Below are 8,202 nucleotides of genomic sequence, written 5' to 3' on the forward strand. Positions count from 1 at the left end.
CGTGGGTTTCCTCCGGGTGACTGTCTGTGAGGAGTGTGGTGTGTTCTCTCTGTGTCTGTGTGGGTTTCCTCCGGGTGACTGTCTGTGAGGAGTGTGGTGTGTTCTCTCTGTGTCTGTGTGGGTTTCCTCCGGGTGACTGTCTGTGAGGAGTGTGGTGTGTTCTCTCTGTGTCTGCGTGGGTTTCCTCCGGGTGACTGTCTGTGAGGAGCGAGGAGTGTTCTCCCTGTGTCGGTGTGAGTTTCCTCCAGGTGATCCGGTTTCCTCCCACACTCCAAAAACACATGTTGGTAGGTGGATTGGAGACTCAAAAGTGTCCGTAGGTGTGAGTGTGTGAGTGAATGTGTGAGTGTGTGTCGCTGTATGAAGGACTGGCACCCCCTTTAGGGTGTGTTCCCACCTTGCACCCAGTGATTCCGGTTAGGCTCCGGACCCATCGCGACCCTGAACTGGATAAGGATTACACACAAAGTATATCTGGTATTTCTCATTATGATACTCTTGTATTAAAATCAACTATTGCACTGCGCAATGGTCAGAGGGTAATATTTGATTATTTCATACTCAACAAAATCCACACAACCAGCAAGTGACGTTCCCTTAACATCCACACTTTGTTGTGCTATATATTAAGAGGAAGTTGTATTTTGCTTAAATAACATTCAGGGGGCTTGAAGAAACAAACACCTATGGCCCTGTGTTTGTTAGTTTAACATGACGTTATAGAAAAAGAAGGAATCACTGTGTGCTAAGGTCGGGGTGAACAGTGGCTCATTTCACTTAAAGTAACACTATGTAATATTTATATATTAAAATTGCAGCTTAATTTTTTTTGTGGTGCTTCACTGACCTGCGATAGGGAGAACAGAGCCTCTGTTGCTGCTACTTGACCCCCTTCCCTCTCCCTATTGATTTCAATACAATGCTATAAACATTAATTACACTAGGGGGAGCCAAAAGCAGCCATTCTGAACAGTGTTTAGACAGGGGGAGAACGCTGCTGTGGGGTTTGATCCTTGTGGTATTTTGACTAAAGTAGGTAACAGGTGTTTCACTAAGACACAGGACTGTGTTCACTTCTGGAAAACAAGGAAACTTTGTCTCCTTCAAAATCTAATCTGCTCAGAAATGTCTGAACTTTTACCTAACGGCTGTATTTGACCGGAATTAGAGCAAATGAAAAGTGCACTCTGACATTTTTATTTGTCTAAAGTGATTTTATCGAGGGGAAAGGTCTGATTCCAATGGTAGATCATTTGGTTCTTTATTAAATAATGCTTAATGGAAACCTGAAGGTCACCTGCCAGTGGAATGCGATCATTGCACCTGATAAAACTGCTCAGAAACATGTTGAATCATATCCAGACGCTCTGACAATGCTGTAAGAGACTACACTATTAGCTGCATTGCCTGATTTCAGGTTTTGGTTTGGAGACGGTGTGTTTCTGGTGACGTGATGCTGCAGAGAGATGGATACTGAGCTGCATTTTTTTTAAGCAGAATGAATTTTTGAGCTCAAAAAGAGAAAAACAAAATTGCAGCCCTCACCATCGCCCTCCCCCCTGGAGATGTGAGGATCCCCGCAGAGAGAGAGAGGAGCACATGGGCCGTGGGAGTGTGCAGATGGCCAACTACACCATTTCCATTCAAAGCTTCCAGCTTATATACAATCACTGCCCTCTGACTAAACACTGACGGTGGATTAAGATGTGGGAACATTGTGGTGGGGGGTGGGTGGGGGTTGTGTGTGTTGTTCACAAGAATGCGTAAATTTTTTTGATGGCCAGGCTTTGTTTTCAGCAGGGGGTGGACTTGAAGAGGATGGTGATACACAGACAGTGAATGGTCTTTGGCATCACACACCTGTCTGAGCGTCTTTTACATGTCAGAGGAGAAGAAGGAGAAGAGCCGTCTTTGATTTAGAACGAACTCAGTAAACCTTCATTAGCACCAGACACACTTTAACCCTTTAAACACCCGTTCCTCTTTCTATCCTCAGACTTATCTGTGTTGGGAAACATAAAGAGCTTGGGCTATTTTCCACAGCAAATGAGAAATCATCTGATATCACACATTCTGAGAATGTTCCATGATTATTATAACGTTACTGAAGTTATTATAGATATTATTAACTCGTGTGAACTCATTTTATCAAGTGAAACTGCGTCACTGTAGCGGCAGACAATGAAGGGGCTCGTACTGTGGAAAATTGAGCGGTGTTTTTCATATAATGTTAACATAGTTAGTGTTTTCTAGACCACACAGTGTACATAGGGTATACACATTAAATACAGAAAATAAGCCGTTCTACTTTGACCTCACTCTCGTCTCGTTTACGTGTATCCACACTGAAGAGTGTCTCAAGTCTGAATGTATTCTCAATGAGGCACAGTACACACCAGCCAATCAGAAAAAAAATTTATTTATATATATCTATAAAGGTTAAAGGAACACTGCGTATTTTTTTTACCTTAAACCCACAGCTTTAGAATCATTGTGATGCTCCACTAATTTGTTATAGGGAGCATTGACTGTCTGTCATTGTCACTCTGGGCTCAGCACTGCTGAAACTGTACTATGTAAGTTTTGAAAGAGGGCAGGAAACCACCCCCACTGCCTCCACCTCCCCATTGATTTCTGTACTGTCCTGTAAATATGAATTACACTAAGGGGAGCCCCTGGAGCAAAGAAACCCCAAATCTTACATAGTGTTTCTTTAAAGGATGCATTTAATAGCATGTAATGCTAAGGAATAAGAGGAGGTAATAAAAATTAATCCAATGGGTTTTTAGCTCAATAAAACAACAAATATGTTATAAGAGTAAAAAGAAAAATAATGTTCCTCTTTGATTTAAAGCAGTGAGGGATGGGAGTGAACTGGGCATTTAAAGGGTTAAATATTACAAAACTGAAATGAATGATGCTGTTTTAACTGCTGAATGGATTCTTGCGTGTGGAAGAGAGTAGGAAATTGTACGAAATTATCTGAAAAATGCTTGGGTTATTTTTTTACATTCTGTTTGATATCTACCTACACACTCTGATTAGTTCAGATACTGAGCCCTAATTATTCACATTCCAATTAAGGTTCAGTCATTCATTTATCTTCTACAAGCGCTTCATCTTGTTCAGGGTCGCAGTGGGTCCTGAGCCGACCCGGAATCAATGGACATCACAGGGCATCACACACTCACCCAGTCTCTCACACACTCATGCCATCAAATATGCACGTTTTGACTGTGGGAGGAAACCCACACAGACACAGAAAGAACACACCACAGATAGCGACCCAAGGACAAGATCAAACCCAAGACCCATGGACTCTGCATGTGTTATATCAGCAACACAACCTGCCAAATTACAGTTGCAAAAATGAACAGTTGCATGTGGCTTATGTGTAGTCTTTGTTTTTATTAATTAATAATGAACACTTGCTTTTTGACGGGTTGTGTTCCGGCAGTTTATGGGCCACTGTGCAGAGTGGATTGTAGTTAGAAATGTAAATAAATGCTTAGAGAATGCCTTATTTTTTTGGTGTTCTGATACCTACCCACTCACTCTTAGAATGTTTTAGCTAGCTAAATGCTAATTAATGCCTGTGTATTTTAACACAGATCTTTTATCTCTTTTATGTTTATCTTGTAGGATGATAGTTGGAAATTGAATGTAGAGCACCAGCAGCTTTCTTTTGATGTCTACCTACGTGCTCTTTGATTGGTTCAGCTACGGAGCTCTTAATTAGAAAAATGCAAATGAATGTGTTATGATTTTATTATAGGACTCATGCAGTGTATGGACTGCTGGATGTGGACTGTGTTGGAGAACATTTAGAAACTGGAGGAAATGCCAAAAATACTTACTTTTTAACATTTATTTCAGTAATTTCTACTGCGATCTTTGATTGGCTCAGCTTTTGAGATCTTAATTCACCTAATGCTAATTAATGCCTGTGGTTTGTAACACAGATCTTTTTTCTACTGTATTACTTGAGTGTGTGTGTGTGTGTGTGTGGATGAAAGTTGGAAATCAAAAGACATTCACCAGAAATGCTTTTGTTTGATATCTACCTACGCAGTCTTTGATTGGTTCAGCTACTGAGCTGTTAATTAGTCAAACTCTAATTAATGTTTGAGGCTCATATGCAGTTTATAAGCCGCTGTATGCAGATGGCGTTGTCCAAAAATAGTTCATCCTTGTTGGATTTGAAACCTACCTGCTCTCTATGCACTCGCTGATTGGTTGATTCTCTGAGGTCTTAGCATCACTCATTAGAACTTCCTTTTGGCTCTCGTCCGACTCGTCACTTCTTCTGCTCCAGAGCCTCAGAAAGCACCTGTGAGTGCGTGCACCTGAGCTGAAGGGTCATTGACACAGAAGGACCCTCGCTTTCATGTCTCCTGTCCCTTGATTATTTATGAGAAGGACGCGGCTGTGGAGATAAGAAGTTGATGGCGAGTTCCGACTCTATCTATAAGTTCAGTGCTGCCAAAAATGAGGGATATGGGAGTCAATGGGAAATTCTAAGAACCTGAAAATTATATATAATCAGTCCCCATGCCTCAGCTGATTTGCCAGAACATTACAAAAAACCTTCATAACCAAAGTCATGTGGTTACTGCTCTGAAAATCCAGTTTATATCTAACCTGCAAACTGTGAATATAAATATGAGCAGCTTTAATGTGCCTCAATATACTGTAAACAACAAGCTGAAATTTTACAATGCTTCCCAACAATGCTGCACTATAGGACACACACTTCTCTAAAGTCTTCCCAGACACTCTTTTACACAGAGACACTTTGCTCCAGTTGTTCACCCCTGCTCTACATCATGGAATCATGGAGATCTTCTGATTTGGGGAAAGACACTAGAGGTAAAAACAATGAGTTTCGTCCCAACCATCATTTTTCAAATGTTTTGGATAAACTTCATTTATAACGTGTCTTCTCTTAAAACAACCCCCTACAGTGTAATTCCCTTTTACAGCACTGTCCTGAACTCAAGGGGGAGGGGTGAAGGAGGAGGGTGGTTTCCTACCCGCCTCCTAAACTTACACAGTACAGTTTCTGCAGTGCCCAACCCAGAGTGGCAATTGCAGTTGCTTTAGTTTACTATAACAGGTGAGTGTGTGAAACTGTCCATGCGTGTGAGTGACAGGATGAATGTGTGAGTGACAGGGTGAGTGTGTGAAATTATCCATGCGTGTGAGTGACAGGATGAGTGTGTGAGTGACAGGGTGAGTGTGTGAAATTATCCATGCGTGTGTGACAGGATGAGTGTGTGAGTGACAGGGTGAGTGTGTGAGTGACAAGGTGAGTGTGTGAAATTATCCATGCATGTGAGTGACAGGGTGAGTGTCTGAGTGACAGGATGAGTGTGTGAGTGACAGGGTGAATGTGTGAAACTGTCAATGCACATGAGTGACAGGGTGAGTGTGTGATTCACAGGGTGAATGTGTGAAACTGTCAATGCATGTGAGTGACAAGTTGAGTGTGTGAAACTGTCCATGCGTCTGAGTGACAGGGTGAGTGTGTGAAACTGACCATGTGTGTGAGTGACAGGTTGAGTGTGTGAGTGACAGGGTGAGTGTGTGAAACTGACCATGTGTGTGAGCGACAGGGTGAATGTGTGAGTGAAAGGGTGAGTGTGTGAAACTATCCATGCATGTGAGTGATAGGGTGAGTGTGTGAATGACAGGGTGAGTGTGTGATTGACAGGGTGAGTGTGTGAAACTGTCCATGCGTGTGAGTGACAGGGTGAGTGTGTGAGTAATTTGTAACAAACAGTAAATAAATAATTTTGCATTAAAATGCAGAGATGTTTGTTCCCTGCGACTTATTTTCAGTGTGAAATTCCATGTAAATTAATCATGTAAATTAATGTAAGTTTTTGGTCTGATTTTCCATATTCCCACCGCAACCTCGTCTGAACTCTCCCAGCATTCAGCTCTGTATTAAGAACAGTTTTTGTGTCATAAAATAACTTTATTTATTTTAATACTGAGCTGCATTCATTAGTCACAGAGCTCACACCTTTATTATTATAATCTGCTCACTGACTGTAAAACAGCTCCGTCTTGAAGCAGATAAAACACTCCCCTTAAATTTTGGCACCCCCTTGGTTTGAAGAAAAAGTGGTTAAGACACACTCTTTGGGCTCCGAAGAGTTCCTCTGCTTCCTTCCTGCAGAACACATGCTTCAGCAAAGTGAATATCCACTGATTAGCAGGAAGACCAGGGGGATTAGGACTGTAATTACGTTCCTGATCCAAACAGCCCTTCCCCCGGCAGATCTGCGCAACTTTCCTGGTCCCGGCAATTACCGTCAATTAGGGAGCGCTTGTTAATTCAAAGGTGAGCCCACAGCAGGCGGAAGTCTGCATAAAGCAAACTCATCTGCGCTCGGCTGTGGGCTGATTATTGTTTGGTGTTTATCTGTGAGTATCGTTGATCCGTGTGAAATTATGACCGTCATTATTTTGCTTTTGTTGATGATTTTTTTGCATTAACGTTCCTTCATAATGGCCACTCCTGACTGGTTTTAGTTCTCCTTTTCCCTCATCACACACTGAAGCAAACTGCAAAGTGCCAAGCACGTGTTTGTTCTCTGGTTCATGCAAAACGCTGTTATATCCGTCACAGGGCTTTCATGTGTTTTTCAGGTGTCAGTGGTGCAAATACAGCTTGTTTAATTCCTGTAGAAAAGCACGAAATGGGCTCTGGAGCAGCTGCACATGAGCCTTAGCTCACTACGCCTAGTTCCAAACACGTGCTATAGAGGTTTAAAGCTCCCAGGAGCTGTTCTCTTATGGAGCTCACTCCAATACATTGGGGTGAGCTGGGAGTTTATGGAGCAGAATTATCATCCAACATCAGCATCTGACCTCACTCATGTTTATGTGGATGCCAGTATTGTCCTCCCAACTCTACATGAGGTTACTACAGTTGAGAGGAACAAAGGTCCAGCTAAAACACTTCCAGTTCCTTCGGATCATAATGTTAAATTCACCCACCCTTTTCAAATGGTTTGTGATAAAACAGAAAACCAAAAACGTGTCTCACACTCTCCTGTGTGTGGATTCTCACCTGCAGGGTCTCAGCTTGGTCTTTACTTTGTCTGAGCGTCTGCTGCTCTCTCCTAATTCTGCAGAGAGGTCTGCTCTCAGGGAGAAACACCTGAGAATGATAGAGTGAGCGAGACGTCTCGGACAGAATGGACGAGAAAAGGCTGACCCTGTCTGGAGTGGCTCCATCACAATCACGCTCTCCATCACAGCTGGTCCCTGCACATCTCCTTTCAGCTCTGTCTGTGTGTTTGTGTCTGAAAAAAACATGCATTTCTCTATATGTATTTTTTATTTAAAGATATTGGTTTAATATCACCTCTTTTTCCCACTTACTACAAAACTCCACACCCCTCCATCTTAGGATTTTCTTTCAATTAAATCTATGGGGAAAAATCAAGCAGTCAAGTCAAGTCAAGTAGTATTTTATTGTCAATTCTTCATATGTACAAGACAAGGATTGAAATTACATTACTATCATCTCCAAGTTGCAGTTAACCTTAACAAAACAGACTAAATTCAACTAAACTAAGTATATAAATATATGAAAGTTATGTTTTTTGATGTATCCGGACATTTCTGCCCAAGCATAAGAAAACAAAGCAAAAACAAAAAAAAAAAAACACAACCAGAGGAATAACAGAACAGAGAAGAAACAGGGATAATAAGAGCAGAGAAGAGAACAGAGCAAAAACAGAGAAAATGAGAGTGGAGAATTTAGAAAACAGAGCAAAAACAGAAAGTAGAGAATAAAGAAAACAAAGCAAAAACAGAGAGTGGTGATGTGTTGCTCTTAACAGTCAGTTCTAAAGACCCTCATCAGGAGTGAGGAGGAGGCAGGAATGGGCTGGAATGAGACTGACGCACTCTTTAAGACCTCCTTCGGGAAAAGTAGGATCAAATCCCTCACACTCACACACACACACACACACACACACACACACACACACACACAAATTGTAATTACATATATGCTTGCTTATTTAACACATAAGGCACACATTATGACATACAGATGCTCACATTTATTTATATTACCTCAGGCATCTGCCAGAATTAAATCTTTGCTCGACTCATAAATGACTCTGAAGAGTTTCTGACATGTGTATGATCCCACGTTTTGGTGGGCAGTGTGCGTTTGTG

The sequence above is a fragment of the Hoplias malabaricus genome, chromosome X2, assembly GCF_029633855.1.
Source record: "Hoplias malabaricus isolate fHopMal1 chromosome X2, fHopMal1.hap1, whole genome shotgun sequence".
Classification (NCBI taxonomy): Eukaryota; Metazoa; Chordata; class Actinopteri; order Characiformes; family Erythrinidae; genus Hoplias; species Hoplias malabaricus.